Source organism: Pinus tabuliformis, chromosome 5_1 (genome assembly GCF_031772625.1).
Source record: "Pinus tabuliformis cultivar Carrire ecotype Pingquan chromosome 5_1, CPIR1, whole genome shotgun sequence".
In the NCBI taxonomy this organism is placed as follows: Eukaryota; Viridiplantae; Streptophyta; class Pinopsida; order Pinales; family Pinaceae; genus Pinus; species Pinus tabuliformis.
The window spans coordinates 843,926,106-843,944,783 of NC_142305.1; positions in this window are offsets into that span (position 1 = coordinate 843,926,106).

The window sequence follows — 18,678 nt, forward strand, 5'->3', positions numbered from 1 at the left end:
CCAAAAAATCCTTGAGTTTGTCATCGTTGGGCTCGTTAAACACATACGACGATGGTCAGAGAAACCCTTTTTCACTCTTTTTCTATCTCATTAAACTAAAAAAGATCATTAGAGCATTCTTTTAGGTACTTTTCTTTCTCGTTAAACTGAAAAATCATGAGTTTTTGTCACCGGGCTCATTAAAAATCTGCGGCAGCAACAAGAGCACTTGTCTTTTTGGGACCATTTCTCACTCTTAAAATCGAAAAATCCCCAAGTTTTTCCCCTTCTCCGGGCTCGTTAAATCTACGAAGAAGGAATGAGCAATTCTTTTACCTCTTTTTCCTTGCTCAATAAACTGAAAAAGATACCTTGAGTTTTCTTCATTTCACTCGTTAAAATTTGATGAAGGTTTTGAGTTTGTCATCATGTGACTCATTAAAAATTCACAACGAAAAATGAGTTTAGTCCATCTCCCCGTACTCGTAACAAAATGAGGTCAACATCTATTGAACATAGGTTTCTCTTTATCCAGATTCAATAGATTAACTCATGGAAAAGTAACCGATCCAGGTGTACTATTAACCTTTTGTCGCACCTGGTTAACAAGTATGACAAAGGGACCACCCTGGATTCGTTCTTTATGATCTTTTCAAACTCTCGAAATATGAAAAGACCACTGAGTTGTCTAGTTTGGACTCATTAAATTAAACAGACAAAATATAGAGTCGCTCTTTTTAAAATCCTTTTTAGACTCTCAAAACATGAAAAGATCGACGAGTTTACCCGTCTGGACTAATTAAACTAATCATATAGGGCATAGAGTCGCTCTTTTGGCGATCCTTTTTAGACTCTTAAAATATGAAAAGATCAACGAGTTTACCTGTCTGGACTCACTAAACTAATCAGATGGGGAAAGTAGACAATACAACTGAATTCAGTATTAGAAAGCGTGGTTTGGTAGTAGTCGTTCCCTTGAACATGGAACTCCCTCAGATAAACCTTCCTCGTGATGGCCTCTCAATATGAATCCTACCATCCTATGAGTTTTGGCCTAAATAACCTGATGTTCTTGCATCTTTGTATCCTAACACTCTTTGGCGTTCATGAGTCTAGTGTTGCATGGTTAAAACCATTGTCATGCCTTCTATTGCTCAAGGGTTAAACTTTTGTTTCCTCCAACAACCCATCAAGCATATCCTCTCATCATGCCCACTGTTGTTTAGACCCAATGCTCAAAGATTTCTCAAAAAACAAATCATTCTTGTCCCGTTTCATGTCAATTGATGTAGGACACATTATTGCCTATCTTTCAATAGGTATCTTCGTATCGATTTCAGCACTCTATCTAGGAAGACAACAGAGAAACACATTCAGTGCCTTGGTACTTGCATACATTAGGGGCAGGTCACCTTGTATTTGATCAGGGGTTGTCATTATTGGCTCCTGGTTAAGCGATTCTATGGGTGTTCGATGACAAAAATATCTTTCACACTCGTTAGACTATACTATGCATCTTGGAGACCATCACCATTATTGGTGGCCTTCCTCGCATCTGTTAGCGGTCTCCATTATTGACTGCTAATCAGATTATTTCATGCATGTTCGACATCAATGCATATATTCAAATGTATTGATCTATGATGTTTGGTGAAGCGGAAATCAAGAACTTGGGTAGAGGCTTGCATCACTCAGCCTTGCTTTCTCTCCCAAGTTGCGAATATTGTTTTTTGGAGACATCTCATCAGAATGATCCTATTATGACACCAGATCTGCATTATGGTTATCGGCGGCCAACATCGTCATATCTATTTTATGAGAAAATCACTCTGACATAGCTACTGAGCAAGGGAATGCCCGACTCAGGACATGATTTTAGTTGTTTTATATATGTGTTGTATCAGGTTTCCTGTACCACTCGAAGCTCCAATCCTCTCTCTCTTTTTGTTGAAGAAGGAAAATTATAGTTAAGTAAAGTATTTCGGCCATCGACATAGGCTTTGATCTCACTTATAGGAGGCATATGTTATACAGCAAAATGACCCCCTCATCAGCTCAGAGGGGAAAGACATGATAGCTGAAGCAAAGACCAAGATCATATGCCTTGTTTCCACACTAACACTGGATATACACTGAGAACCTGCTTTATAAAGCTTCTCTGTAAGCCTAAGGGAGTGTTAGTGACCCTAATAACTCTAGTTGTTAGTTTGAGAACACCGATAGTGGATCCTAATGAGCATCTAGAGGTCAAAGGAGTGAATTGACTCATAAATATCTCTATATTCCCTCCTAAATCTACTCATAAAAGCAAGGAAACATCTCAAGTTTGACCTATTTGTGGGATTTCTAAATCCTAATGAAGGAGGCAAATGGGAAAGAGATGAAAAGCATGGCAACATCATTGCTTTTACCTTAAGAGACTCATGGAGGAACTTGGCAACCCTAACTCAATTGCTACATAAGCAAAGCTAGGGCTATGGTGATAGGGGTCAAATCATCTGAAAGGATAGCTTACTTGATTGTTGAAGATAGTCTCAAATCTAAGCATAAGAAGTTGGTAAGAAGGGAGAGAGAGAGAAGCTGGAGGGGTAAGGGAAGGCTGAGCCAATAGATGGTTTTAATCACTCTTCCGACATTAATATAGAACTGTAGTTGTACTGTCTACTCCATGGTGTTGGTACTATCATTCATTTACTTGTTTGTCCAATAGCTTTTAGCATGAGTAGCTTAGCTACGTGTAACTAGATGTCTTTTATGTATTCATGTATTAGTTATCAAGGTTGTATGTTGTGATTATGCTTGTCTCTTCTATGTGCAAGACTTGATCTGGAGCCGGATCAGGGGACTTCCACCTAGCTGCATTGTGCTCTCTAGCAAATCTACACGGAGGCTTGAGGTAATTAATCTGTCTTCCTTTGATAGTTAGTTATTGTTTATGGACATGCATGTAACTTTGTGATAGTTGTAGATAAAGTTTACAGTCTTCCAAAGGTCCCAAGAAGACCTTTAAGGGTATCTCCATTCTCCATACACCGTGCATTTTATACTATAGAAATGTTCCAAGCCATAGGGCCATTGAGGCACCAAACCATGAGATATTATTCACCATTACTGTTGAATCCATCAACCAGATGCTACAAATCCAACCTAGTCCTAATATGACTCCTTTGTCCATTGGAAACTTGTTGGACTTGTACATCACACTAGACCCAGTCAAAATCAAACAAATATTCCAGAATTTCATTACTGAGGAGAGACATACTCCTAAAGACATTCCACCATATGTTTCCACTACTTTTTCAAAGACTAGTAGGAGAATAATCAACATGCTCTCATGCATCCTAGGATACACATCTGATGAGCATGTGGATGCAATCATCATGGCTTTCTTGTCCATTTTCACTCCAGACAAGCCTCCTGCAATTATGTATGATTATGCCCAGTTCATTGCAGACATAATACATGAACAGTTCACTAGATTTCCACTGAAAGAGTGTTCAAATACTCTTCAGTGTTGTTTCATATGTTCATGTATTACTGGACAGATAAGTTCCCTTTGAGGATCTAGAAATTAGACACCAAGGGAAAGGAGAGATCAGTCATCTACTGGACACCCTTGGTCCACAAGTTTTCCACATCATTCACCTACAAAGACTTCATAGATTCTTTTGTATACCAGTCATGAACATGCTGACTTCTGAGACTCAACCTAGAATCAACCCAGAGATTAAAAGAGTTTTGCAATTGGGGAAGAGCAGCAAGGTGGGCGATTGGTACTTGTACCAAAACCACAATGAGATTAGGATTTATGGCTGTGAGCTAGCCCCCTACAAGTTTCCCAAATACCTCCCTATGAGGGTATTTTCTCTTGAGTACTTCAGGCAAATCATTGGCTCTGATGAGATCAACTTCCTAGCTTATAGGAAGAAAACCCTGTTCAAAGTGAAGAACCAAATGGGCCCATTTGTTTGCAATAAAAAAGAGGTTCGACCAGAGGCCGACAGGCTACTTCAACTAATCAAATTCAAAAATAGTTTCATTTGGCAATATGACCCTCATGGGGTAATAAACAATCTCAGACTCAAGGTCAAGTTGGGAGCATACATCCACCACCCAAGGCCTGACATTGAACAATATGCTAACCAGGATGGGTGGGTGGAGAACACCTTGATTGACATGGACAACACTATTGTGGATATAGAGAACACACTTATTGATTTAGAGAGACAATTTGATCACAACTCTTTCCTGCAGGTACCAGAATAAGGAGGGCCAATGAACATTCCTCCTATCATACAGACTCCAGTAAATGAGGAGAAGAATCCTAAGAGGAGCAGGGATGAAGCATCTAGCTCTGCCATGGAAACTACTAATGAGCTGATGGAACCAAGCAAGAGGCCCAAGTTGAATCCTGTCTTTGAATAGGAAGATAACATTGCATCAGAAGAAATAATTGACAATGAGGCAATGGGACACAAATGTAAAGAAGTAGCTGCATCAGAGGAGACACAATAGCCCTCAGCATCCAACACACAGTTGCTAGATAGACAATTGAGTATGGAGATCTCTTCCTATGTCAGGCCAGTTGACAAGGAAAGAGACATCAAAGACAGATTTAAAGAAATAAAGATGAGGAATGAGAGATTGAAGGTAGAGACACATGCTCAATATCTCAAGCTCACACCACCAAACAAGACTAGACTGATGTCAGCCTTTGACATCAAAGAATGAAAAATACAGGTCTCATTCTTGCAGCCCACTGTACAGCAACCAAAGACCTCAGCAAACTACAAGAAGACAAATTTTGAGGTCTTGGCCAGGGATGTTCATCCCATTGATCAGATCGAATTTCACAAGTAGGCTAGAGAAATGATCTACTCTACTCTCACAACAAAGGCCATGGCTGTTGACAAGTTGTAGGATTCATTGGACAATATAACAACTCAATTTAAGTTGGAGAAAGCCTCTTCACAGGCTAAAGACACCATGATAAAGTCCTTGGAGGAATTGGTTATTTAACTGGGCCATTACCTAAGTGATGTTAAGGCCATAGAGAAACTGATTAAAAAGAAGAATGAGGGCATAGCAACCCTCAAGAAACAACTCAAGTTGCCTCATTTGTAGCACCCACAGACAAAAGAAGTCCTAGAAAGCTAGACCAATCGTGAGGAAATGATGGACTTAGTGTTGCAACTGAATGACAAGTTAAAGGAAATGGAGAAGGAGTTGGATAGCTTGATCTAGCTCAAACAAGCTAGCATTGATAATGCTCCTGCAACTATCATTCTAACAGTGACCAAAACCGTACCTTCTACTTTGGCAGCAGAATTAGCTCCCACTGCTCCAATGGCCACTGCATTAGCTCCCACTGCTCAAATGGCCGCTGCACTTCCGACACCTGCAAAGAATACATCAGCAACAAGATCAATAGCAACGGCCTCCACAAGTGAAGAATAAAATAGGCTGGTCAAAGCAATGGAATAAATGTCCATTCAAACCAATGAGATGAACAAACTAAAATAGAAAGTCAGTAGCCTTGAGACAGATTTCAAGCTTGCCCAAATCAGGCATAAAGAAGAACATGAAAAGGCTACAAGGATGAATGAAAGGATAAAAATTCTAGAGAAAGAACTAACATTGACTGAACCTATAGGCAAGGCTAAAGAACAACTGTGGGACAATATCATTGACTCTGTCAATGATATTTGGCCATCAATCCAGGTCATTTTTTAGCAGATCGACTCTATGAAGGAGGCTACAGAAGCCATTGAAAGGGTTAAAACAGAACTTGGAGATATGCCAGAGGAAGAAGCAAGAATCATCCACTTCCCCAACTACAAGAATAAGTATGAGCTACAAGAGCTTGGGATACCTGACAGGACAGGTACAATTTTGGAAGTCAAAAGAGTCCTCACTAAGAGGAATTTGATGTTGAATTTAGAAGATAAGTGTCAAAAAATGCAACTAGCCATTGATAGGTTCATGGCTAAGTTTGAACTTTTGAAGGAAAAGGGATTACCTAATCCCTTAGTAATAAATGACAAGTTAATGACACGGGCATATTACAACAAGAAGATTAGGGAAGTGGCCAAAGAACAGGTAATCACTTCATCCATGAAGGGCATGCCAACAGGCAAAGTGTTGTACCAAACTTTTCAAAACTTGTTTTACCTCCAACATGAGGTAAAACACCTGTTTATTAATAAGCCCACTTTTTCCAAATATACAAAGGTAGATGAGATATACAGAAAACTTCTCAATCTCCAAGTACCAGATGAAGAAAGATGGGGAAAACTCAGTGATTTACTGTAGTAAAAGGACAGTAAAATATAAATGTACAGTAAAAGGATATTGACAGGTCAGCAAGGATAAAATAGTATCAGATGAAAGGTTAAAGTAAAATAGAACATCCAGCATGAAGACCAAACAACCAAGCAACATAAATGGAAAAAGATCAAGGAGAAAAGCTAGTAGAACCTTAATAATAGGAACAACAAGCAACAGTTCAATAGCTGTCTCTATCTTCTTGCAAGAAGATATTCCTTTTTTCCTAGATTATTTCTGAAAGTAGTTTCAGATATTTCGTAATTCCTTTTGTATAAATACTTCAAAATTCGAAGTATTAGGTGTGATTATTTTACATTTGTAGAGTTATTTTGATCTTAAACCTAAGGGTGATTATACCATTTTCAAGTCAATAGACTGGAGCAAGCAATAAAAGCATTTCACTACAAGATTCATGAGATGAGCCATTTGTAGTGAAGTACTTTCTTTGTGTGATTTTGTTACCTTCTTATGTGTTTCATAATCTTAAATGTGTTCTAAATTTGAATGAATTAACTGGAAATATCACTCAGAATTTGTTTAATTACACTCTATTTTGCACAGTTAGTCATTTACATGTTTTCCTTTCATACTTGGATTTGAGAACCCTTAATTTCTCTCCCATCCCAGTTGACTTCTTTCATTCCTTCCAAAGTCCAGCCTAGGGAACCCTTAATTTCTCCCTAGATCTGATTTGAAACCATTCCACCATTTAGCCTTTGAGATCTGCAGTAACTCATCTATGTTGCCTTGTAGACACTGTTTTTAGAGCTTAATCTAGTCTTGCTTGTGTGACATTAGACTCCATATCCCAATGGTAGAAGCAAACCTCTGTTCGTCTAAGTAAAGTGATCCCACCACCCAATTTCAAAACAAAACCCAAGTGCAACTAATAACTAGCCTAAAATCATCTTAACTAAAACAAAGTTAAATTATAAAGAGAGATCCCTCTCTCAGAATCACGAAGGCTAGGTCCTGATCTCCAAAAGTGGTTTGTGGTTACCTTTGACTTTTATTTCTTCATCGACTTCAAAAGAAATATCAAAGCAATAACAGGTTTGATTTACATGGAGAAAAAAAGACGTTAATAGAGACAAAAAAGAGTATTATGGATCCGGGTGCTTCTATGTCTCAGAACTAGATGTCAATAGTCTCATGAAACGAGAAACATGATCTAGCTACTGTGATGCAATATTCATATCCCATGGTGTTAACATCATTTATGCAAACCTACATGATGTTATTATGAGACAAGAATGTAGTATAAGGACTGAAAGAGCTAATAGATAACCGCATCAGAAAGGATAAGCTGTTAACAGAACAACACGTAATCAATAAGGTGAACCGAAGCAAGAAGAGAACTGGTATGGAGATGTCGTTGACTGTGCAAATTGGTGATTTCAAAATGGACTAGGTAATCCTATACTTGGGATCTGATGCTAACGTGCTACTGAAGAAAACTTGGGAATGTATGGGAAAGCCTAAGTTACAATGGTCGGAAATTCAATTGCAGATGGTGAACCAGCAAAAACTAATTCCAATGGGTCACCTGCATTGAGTAACTATAGATACTGAAGGTGCAAGAGCAGTGGCAATTTTTGAATTTATCAAGATCGTCGATTAAAGTAATACATACCTAGCATTTCTCGAGATTGATTAGGCCATTGACATGAACACAAACTTTAACTTAAATAATCAAATCATGGTATTTGAAAAGAATGAGATTCAAGTAATTGTCTTGTTGGACCTGTTACACTAAAAAATGTCACCATGACTACTTACAGTTAGTATGGCTCAAATCAACAGTCATGCTACCCTCTTAGGCAAGTCTTATGCCTCTGCTATCCATCTCAAACTCAAAGAAGAGAGAAAGTCTTGTAAAAAATGTGTTTATCTCTGGGGTCGCAGGTTCTCTCTAGCCTTACCTGCGGGGACGCTCACAATGTTCACAAAAGGTGCGTCCTTGGACGCTCTGTATGTTAAGGGACAGGTGCGTCCTTCTGTAAAAGGCAAAATGCGCGAGTTTCATCTTAAAAAAGTTACTTGTGGTTACTTCTAGAACTTTCTAGAGGTCGGTTTGATGAATTGGATGCGCCTCCAGTTGGTTCATGTATCTCTATTAAGGGGGAACTTATCCCATCAATAAGGGAGCTATCCCACCCAAAGAGGGGGATTATCCCATTGATGGTGGACCTGAATAACCTCTTTACAGTACTATAAATAAAGACATTGAGCCAGAGGGAGGGGAGGTTGGAGCTATACATTTTCTTTGGGTAAATGCTGCAGGATTTAGGTCTTCCATTTAGAACCTTTGTGAGGAGAGATTGTCTTTGCTTGATTCTACTTGGAAGTGGGTGAGCTTTGTCAAAGTAGAGGAAAACCCTTGATGGACCCTGGGAGGAACTTGCACAACACCAAGGCCAGGTTGTAAGAGTTTCTTTGTTTCGTTATTAATACAAACTGGTTTATTTTTCTCAATAGCTTGTGTTAATGAGTTATTTCATGTGTTCCTTGGTCTACATGTTGAATATATGTTTTATTATATGAAATGCAAGTGCTTGGTAATTGTTTGATTGTTTGTGGTTGCAGGAATTGACTTGAAGGAGGAGCTCATCCGGATTGGCAAGGACAAACTACAACAACAGCGTTTTGGAATAAGGTAAGCCTAAACACTTGTAGTTTTCATGTTGTAAAAGGTGTATTTAGAGAAAGATCACTCCATTTTGTCTTGTTTGTCATTAGAATGTCTTAGACTTCTAGGAAGGTCAGCTGTGTCCGCACCCTTGACCAATTCCGTGCGACAAATTGGCGACTCCACTGGGGAATCCATTAATGTGAAAGTCTTTTCCTTTGTGTGAACTTTGCTCTGAGAAAATCATTTTTATTTTCTGGTTTTTGACTGTGAGAATTAGTATTTGGGTGGCTTAGCTTTAGCTTTAGTTAGATTTGGTTTTTCTTAACTTTTCCAGAAGGACGCACCCTCTGAGTAATGCACAGTGCGTCTTTGGACGCGCTGTTGCCGTTTGCACAGAGCGGGCCCGCGCCTGTTCTAATGGGTTGCCTGCATCTTCCTGTAAAAATTTAGGAAAACTCCATTTTTGCTTTAATTGCTTTTAGATTTTGGTTTTTCTTAGTGTTTTCTGCCCAGATCCTTTAGTACCCTGTCAAAAATTTTCACCTGAACTTGTTTCATTAGCATTCCTGCTTTTAGCTTTCATCAATTGGGTGTTTTGAGCCTCTTTTTTGAGAAATTCTTAATTTGATTTCCTTTGGTCATTACTTGGAGGTTTCTCTCAGTCTTTTCACAATTTTGCATCTTTTTGCTTTTGTTTTTGCAAAAAAATTTCCCCCTCATTCGCCGGGGGGGGGCTAAATTGTGTATGAGTGTTAATCGCCTTTGAGTGTTTTTATGTTTTGGTCTTTGGAACTCTCACCCAATTTTCTCGACTTGCACTTGATTGGTTCTTAGATTACATTAGAATCATCTTGTGTTTGAGAATTCTCTTGCATAGATCACATTTGCATAATTAGAGTTCTCAGTTTCAGAATATGAATGAAAAATGTGCATAGATTACATTTGCATACTTTTCATGTGAATTGTGCATAGATTACAATTGCATAGTTTACATTCTGAAAAATCAATCGTAGATTTAGATCAGCTTTCTTTGATTTGAATTTACACAAAAATAAAAATAAAAATTGGTTTGGAATTGATTTGCATTAGTTTTTCTTGATGAAATTAGTGCATTAGAGAATTTGTTAAATTTTCTCTTAATGATCAATTTTTTGCATTGTTGGAAGTGAATGGAAACTCTCTCCTTACTCTAGTTAGGATTCATCGAATTGAAAGGATTGCATTATCATATTCGATTGCATTCAGTTGAGTCGGGTCATAACACCATTGGTTTCATCTCCATTTACCCATTTGAGTAATAACAGCCTTAATAACACAGCGCTTAATTAAAATTCATCTAGTAATTTTTACATTTCTAGGGCTCTGAAACACCAACATAGCTTAGGCTAGGGTCTTGGAGTAGGTGAGTACTTAACTCTCCAAGACTACAAAACCAAACAGATAGTTTATCTTGAGTAGAATAAATCCAATTGTTTCAATTGCACTCTGGGAAAGCTCCTCTTAAAGGAGAAGCACGAGCTCGTGTCCGAACCAGTGAGGGGATCATTCCCCCCTCGTCGGGAACGACGCCAGACAGTACGTATTACAAACGGTAAACCTCGGATTAACCATTGTCGAGGAGCCAGGGGTCACTTATCGGTAAACCTTGGATTGTTGTCAAGGAGCCGGTAAGGGGATTGAGCTTGCTACTCTGCCCTTGCGTGCTGTCGGAGTTTAGACTGTTCCCCCAGGTGTATTTGTTACTGTTGGTGACCTTAGTGACCATAATCTTTAGGGTTCTACCGAGGTGACGGTGGAGGGAAGGTCCCACTGTACCTGGAGCAGACGTCGGTTATACTCACTTGGATTTTCCGGGGGGTTCACTTCACTTCGAGACGGTTAAAGTGGAGGAACTTGTGCCGGTCTATTCATTAAGCAGGTTGCCGGGGTAACTGTTCCACCCGCCATTTCTGTACTGAATTCTGCGAGGTTGGGCTTCATCACCAACTAGTGTTTTCGGTTCGGAGAGCTTACTGTTTGTGTGTGGTTTGACTCCTAGATTTGATAGCGCGTGTTAATTTGTTTGTTTTTACTTTTAGAGACCATAGGTGTAAATTGTGAATTTTAGTTGTTAAGTGTGAATTGTGAATTGTTAATTTTAGTTTTAAATTGTTAATAAAATTCACTGAAGTTGAATATAATGGCAAATGTTTCGGAATTTATCAACCTAGGAACCCCTCCTAATGAGAATCCTAGTACTTTTCCTTACTTTGGAAATGTTGGTCCTCCTTATATGGCTACTTTGTCATTACCTGGATTTACAATAGGTTTACCGATATGGTTATTTTCAACTTCGTTGGCCCAAAATACTCCAATTGTTCCATCTCAACCGGATGCTTCACCTCAACAGAGTTCACCATCTCAACATCACCAACCTTCTGTTGACCCTTTACCTTCTTCGCCTAATTTTTCTTCCTCCATTTCTTCCTCTTCACCTGGTAAAAGCCTTGATGCTAGTAACCAGGAGGCTAAGAAGAAGAAGAAAGGGAAGAAGAAGAAGAAGAAGAAGAAGCAAGATAAGAAAGAAGTCAACCAACCAACCATGGCTGTAAGTGTTAGTTGTGTTGAGGAAAATTCCGACATGCATCGTAAACCCAAATACCCTTGCAGGCTTTGTAAGGGTGACCACTTCCTTGTCAATTGTCCTAGTATTCCAAAGGTCTTGGAAGTATGGTCAGAAAAATCTCATCAACTTTCCATTGATCCATCAACCAGTGATAGTCAGGTTCCTGGGAAAAAGGGTAAAGTTAGGTTTCCTTGTAAGTTATGCAAAGGGAGTCATCAAACTCACATTTGCCCTCACATGGATGAAGCCTCAACATTGTTGGAAAACCTTACTGTTCCACAGCAAGAATTTCCAACTGGTTACCGTAAACTTTCTCCCAACCTACCATCAACTAACGGAGTGATTGATCTAAATTCAAGTACAGTCGATCACACTCTCCCATTGGAGAGTGAAACTCATGTCACTCAGGTTGATGATCCATTAGTTGATCAAGTGGTCGATTCAATTTCACATTCGATCGATCCCACTTTCTCTTTAGAGAGTGAACTTCATACCGCTCAGGTTCTTCTTGTTACATCAGATTCTTCTATGCCGGGGGGCATTTCACCTGTTTCTACAGAACCCCCTCCAAGCACTGAGGTCTTTTCCTTTGATTGGAATAGACTGACAGAACCTCGTCTTCCTTCCTCCATCCCTTTCCAAATCATTGTCAAGGCTGGTGGTAGGGACATACATCGTACTCAGGTAGATGAAGGTGCTTCTTTCAGTATTTTATCCTCAACTGTTTGGAAAGCTTTGGGTTCCCCTCAGCTTGCGCCTATTACGCAGAATCTGAAAGCTTTTAACCGAACCATTAGTGAACCTTTAGGGATCCTTCCTAAGTTTTCTATTACCTTGGAAGGTAAAACTGTCTGTATTGATCTTATGGTAGTTCGAGGTCCCTTGGATTTCAATTTACTCCTTGGGCGAGACTATGTTTATGCAATGAAAGCTGTCGTATCGACACTCTTTCGCGTGATGTCTTTCCCTCACAATGGACATATTGTGACTGTAGACCAGCTTTCGTTCCCTAGTCTTGTCTCAACTGCCAATAATATGACAGCCCCAAATGTTCATGATTCTCAAGTGGTATCTACCCCGCCACGGGTAAATTATGTGGCAACCGACCCCATGTTTTCAGTTACCGAAGTAAGTGAGCCTCTCACTGTTTGCTCATCTTCCTTTGATTTAGATCCGGTAATTGACATGGAAAACTCTATGGGATTACTTGAACACGATGTTCTTATCCCTTTTGAGTCCCTTGACATGTGTTCCTTCCAGAGAAGTATTCTTCCTTCTGATGAAGACCTCTTGGAAGCCATGATCAAGGTGTGTCCATTGACATGTCTTTCTTCCCGTTGGAAGCCATGATCAATGGTACGAGGATAGTTTTTTCCTGTATCAACCTCGTTAAAAAATGAAACAGGCTAGCGTGAGGATAGTTTCTTCTAGTCTCAACCTCATTAAAAAATGAAACTGGAAGTCATGAGCATAGTTTCTTGTCTTGTGTCAAGCTCATTAAAAAATGAAACAAGGAGTTCCGAGGAAAGTTCCTTTTACTGTGTCAACCTCGTTAAAAAATGAATCAGTTAGTTCGAGGATAGTTCCTTGTCTTGTGTCAACCTCGTTAAAACAATGAAACAAGGATAGGTTATATAGGAAAGTAGGATTAGCGAGGATAGTTCCTTTTCCTGTGCCAACCTCGTTAAAAAATGAAACAGGGTGCGAGGACAGTTCCTGTTACTGAGTCAACCTCATTAAAAAATGAATCAGGTATGAGGATAGTTCCTGTTACTGAGTCAACCTCGTTAAAAAATGAATCAGGTACGAGGATAGTTTTTTCTTGTATCAACCTCGTTAAAAAATGAAACAGGCTGTCCAAGGAAAGTTCCTTTTACTGTGTCAACCTCGTTAAAAAATGAATCAGTTGATGAGGATAGTTCTTTTACTGAGTCAACGTCATTAAAAAATGAATCAGCTAGATTTTAGCATATGTAGGTAGATTGTAGCAAGTAGGGTTTTTGAGGATAGTTCCTGTTACTGAGTCAACCTCGTTAAAAAATGAATCAGGTATGAGGATAGTTCCTGTTACTGAGTCAACCTCGTTAAAAAATGAATCAGGTATGAGGATAGTTCCTGTTACTGAGTCAACCTCGTCAAAAAATGAATCAGGTATGAGGATAGTTCTTTTCTTGTGTCAACCTCCTTAAAAATGAAACAACTCCCTTTTCAAGTTAAATATTGAAAGTAAACCTTCATTTCATCCAGCCGGTTGAATGCAATGAAGCCTGGGGGGCATGTACCTCTCTTTGCATCATTATGCTGGGGGCATGCGAACTTTTTGAGCATAGTTCCTTGTCTTGTGTCAAGCTCGTTAAAAAATGAAACAAGGGTAGGTTAAGTAGGTAGATTGTAGAGAGTAGTCATGAGCATAGTTCCTTGTCTTGTGTCAAGCTCATTAAAAAATGAATCAAGGATTTTAGAGCATAGTTCCTTGTCTTGTGTCAAGCTCGTTAAAAAATGAAACAAGGTTTTTCGAGTAGAGTTTTGTTAGGTAGATTGTAGCAAGTAGTTATGAGCATAGTTCCTTGTCTTGTGTCAAGCTCACTAAAAAATGAAACAACTCCCACGAGTCTTTCCAAGATTTTGAAATTAAAGCTTCATTCCATCCACCTCATTGAATGCAATGAAGCTTGGGGGGCATGTACCTTGATTTGCATCATTATTCAAGGGGCATGTGAACTTGTAACAAGCATAGTTTTTCGTTTCAAGCTTGCATAAACATGAAACCGAATCCGAGCATAGTTCTTTTCCTGTGTCAAGCTCGTTAAAAAATGAAACAAATCCTCCTCTAATTGAGTCGAGAGTTTGACTAGACCTCATAGATGTTAGATTGTACGTTTAGGTTAGTTATTTCAGTTTTTGCATAATTTTCTTACAGTTTTAGGTCGAGTCTTTCAAATGATCTCGTTCATGAACCTTCATTTCATCCAACTGGTTGAATGAAATGAAGCTGGGGGGCATGCGCTCTAGCAATCATGCTTAGGGGGCATCAAGCACAGTTTTCTCTCTGTTTCGAGCTTGTGAAAAAATGAAACTACTCTGAAGCATAGTTTTTCTTTGTTTCAAGCTTTTGTAAAAATGAAACCTATCTCGAGTCAATTTTAGTTATTTTCAAGACTCGTTAAACTCATGAAAATACCGAGATTATTTTGCTATCTTTCATTCTCGTAAAACAAATGAAAATGCCGAGTTCTTTCCGTCTTTTCCTACTCGTAAATTAAATTGAAAGTCGGCCATATGAGTACATTTTTATCATTTTTTCGAACTCGTTAAAACTTATGAAAAAGTGAAAACCATGAGTACATTTTTATCCCTTTTTCGAACTCGTTAAAACTTACGAAAAAGTGAAACCTTAGAGTCATCTTTTAAGCCCTTTTCTGACTCCTAAAACATGAAAAGATCGCCGAGCGTTTCTTTTACACTCGTTAAAACGGAATTAAAAGACGGTCCCCTTTTAGCTCTTTTCTGACCGCAAAATCAGGAAAAGATTGCCGGTTTTTTGTCGTTTCAAACTCGATAAGGAAATAAAACGACGTGTCCTTGATCACTTTTTACTTTTCAGGTCGACGACACTATTATGAAAGTACTCCTTGGTCGCAAGATCAAGCGGTTCCCCCAGGTATTATTTTATACTTTTTCGGGCTTGAGGGACACAAATATACGAAAAAGTTCAACGTGGAGTCTCCTTTTGTTTTTTCAGACTCTCTAAAAATGAAAAACGCCGAGTTTCTCCTATACTGGACTCGTTAAACTTTTACAGTAAAGGACCTGTTCAATTACAAACAGGAACGAACCACTCCTTCCTAGGGTTCGAATTTAAACTAGGTTGGACTCATCCGAAGGATGAGCTTATAATCAAGCATATGTTATCCTCCTCAAGCTTGTTAAAAATAAAGAGGTACTTGCCAGAAATGGTGGGGGAAAAGAGAGAAGAACGAACCTGTTTGTCACCTTTTGTCTCAAAAGAAACTTTATTACCACTCTTGAACACGACACTTTTCATTCACCTGGGTTGGGAAATCTTTTACCTCACAGTTGACCAAACCACTTTGAAAGTCTTTAACCGGGTTCCGGGGATTAACTATGAGTTATTCGTCACCAAGCCATCTGTCGTGTCGTTATGTGTTCAAGAGGTCTGCAAGCAAAAATTTTCATCTGCAAAATACTTGTCATCCATTTGACCATCCCTGAGTCAGTCCTTACAGCAACATTTCTTCAACTTGAACAATGATTTCGTGTTGCGGGCTTGCCTGCAACGGGTCGCTTTCTATCAACATCGACACATTATCTAGAAAGATGACTTAGGAATCGACAGTACCTTGAAGTCTGCATGCATCAATGGCAGGTTTCTCGCCTTTGACGTCAGTTTACATCATTGACTTTCGATCAAAGGATTCCGTGAAGTGTTCGACATCAAAACATCTATTCACATTTCACGGGTTGTGCTTGGTACTTTGAGAACCATTGACATTACTGGTGGTCTCTCCCACGCTTGTTAACAGTTTACATCATCGACTGGTAATCAAGTGGTTTCTAACATGTTCGACATCAAATCATTTAATCACATGGCTAGAATCGTACCAATTCGGGAAGTAGAAGTGAAGACCCTGGATCTAGTTTCTACCATCCAGGCTGTGAGGAGTTTTGTATTCATTATCTATGTAGACTAATCATAAACAGATGGCTGCGTCCATACTGTGTCTACAAAAGTCTATAAAAATGATGTACTGCAAGATCATTCCTGTATCAGAGTAGTTAGTCCATTAGTTAAAGTTTTGAATCTGAGTATGGGAATGCCTACCTCAGTGATGATATAATCTTATACATGTATTTTGTGTTGAAAATTGCAGGTTCCAACCAGGTCATCCACAAGACAATCCTTGAAATGATAAAGCGCTTCACCCTTCCTAGAATTACAAAACCCTAAATCTATTCCAGGCTTCGCACTTTAGGGGGCAATCTGTTACACTAAAAAATGTCACCATGACTACTTACAGTTAGTATGGCTCAAATCAACAGTCATGCTACCCTCTTAGGCAAGTCTTATGCCTCTGCTATCCATCTCAAACTCAAAGAAGAGAGAAAGTCTTGTAAAAAATGTGTTTATCTCTGGGGTCGCAGGTTCTCTCTAGCCTTACCTGCGGGGACGCTCACAATGTTCACAAAAGGTGCGTCCTTGGATGCTCTGTATGTTAAGGGACAGGTGCGTCCTTCTGTAAAAGGCAAAATGCGCGAGTTTCATCTTAAAAAAGTTACTTGTGGTTACTTCTAGAACTTTCTAGAGGTCGGTTTGATGAATTGGATGCGCCTCCAGTTGGTTCATGTATCTCTATTAAGGGGGAACTTATCCCATCAATAAGGGAGCTATCCCACCCAAAGAGGGGGATTATCCCATTGATGGTGGACCTGAATAACCTCTTTACAGTACTATAAATAAAGACATTGAGCCAGAGGGAGGGGAGGTTGGAGCTATACATTTTCTTTGGGTAAATGCTGCAGGATTTAGGTCTTCCATTTAGAACCTTTGTGAGGAGAGATTGTCTTTGCTTGATTCTACTTGGAAGTGGGTGAGCTTTGTCAAAGTAGAGGAAAACCCTTGATGGACCCTGGGAGGAACTTGCACAACACCAAGGCCAGGTTGTAAGAGTTTCTTTGTTTCGTTATTAATACAAACTGGTTTATTTTTCTCAATAGCTTGTGTTAATGAGTTATTTCATGTGTTCCTTGGTCTACATGTTGAATATATGTTTTATTATATGAAATGCAAGTGCTTGGTAATTGTTTGATTGTTTGTGGTTGCAGGAATTGACTTGAAGGAGGAGCTCATCCGGATTGGCAAGGACAAACTACAACAACAGCGTTTTGGAATAAGGTAAGCCTAAACACTTGTAGTTTTCATGTTGTAAAAGGTGTATTTAGAGAAAGATCACTCCATTTTGTCTTGTTTGTCATTAGAATGTCTTAGACTTCTAGGAAGGTCAGCTGTGTCCGCACCCTTGACCAATTCCGTGCGACAGGACCCATCTGAAGGTGTGCGATACACAAAACTGAATCATGACTATTATGAAGATGAAGACATTGAGAACATATATAAGTTAACTACGTGAAATGAATATTGGATAAATCCCACTATGGATGGAAGGATCAGTTGGGAGAAGGACATTTCTTGCCAATTAGACTTGACAAATGAAGAATTAGAAAATTGGCAGAGTTGATTGCATGAGGTCTCTACGCTACGATGCAATCGACTTATAATGTCACTACACTGTGTATCTACTGAGGTATGTAAGTTACCCTATTATGATGGTTTGGATCATGTCAATACATTTCTTGACTAGTTTGAAAGGGATGTACCAGAGGAACATCGATTCCAGGCCTTAGATTTAACATTAAGAGCTACGCCTGCAAGATGGTGGGGTATGCATAAGGATAACTTTGTTGACTAGAAGGAATGTCGTAGAATGATGTGATTAAGATATGGTTACGCGAACACTCAACTCACTAAAAAATACACTAGGAAGGATGATCTTCATGAACATCTGTCTTGATGGACTAAGGCGTGGGATGAGATACCTCAACCTGAGCAGGTGCATATCTTTATTCATACCTTGGATGTCATCCCAAAGAACTAGTACTTAGAGATGGAGCTGCGACACGGGATTGTTGATTGGGATGTGATGAAGGAAATTTTCTTGCTAATATTCAGTTTCAAAGATGGGTTCAAATGCATTGATGAAGCACTTCAGGAAATTAAAGATGCAATATTCTGAACACCCGTAGAGCCTATCACATGTGTACAACTCGACTGGAATACACAGCTACAATATGATTTAGAATGTTATGACAGAATAAGGTGATGAGGATCGATGGAATATTAATATCCCTGAATCAGAGGGACAACGCGAAGTTGGTGGACCCAATGTAGAGATCTCGTATATTTTGCAATTGGTGCGCACAAAATAGGTAAACATTGGTTCAGAAGTAGAATCAAAATTTGCGAACATTAGTGACTATTGGGATGAAGATATAGTGGATAGGGTCGTTGAATTATAACATGAATATCAAGATTTATTTCTAACTAAGTTCTCTGACT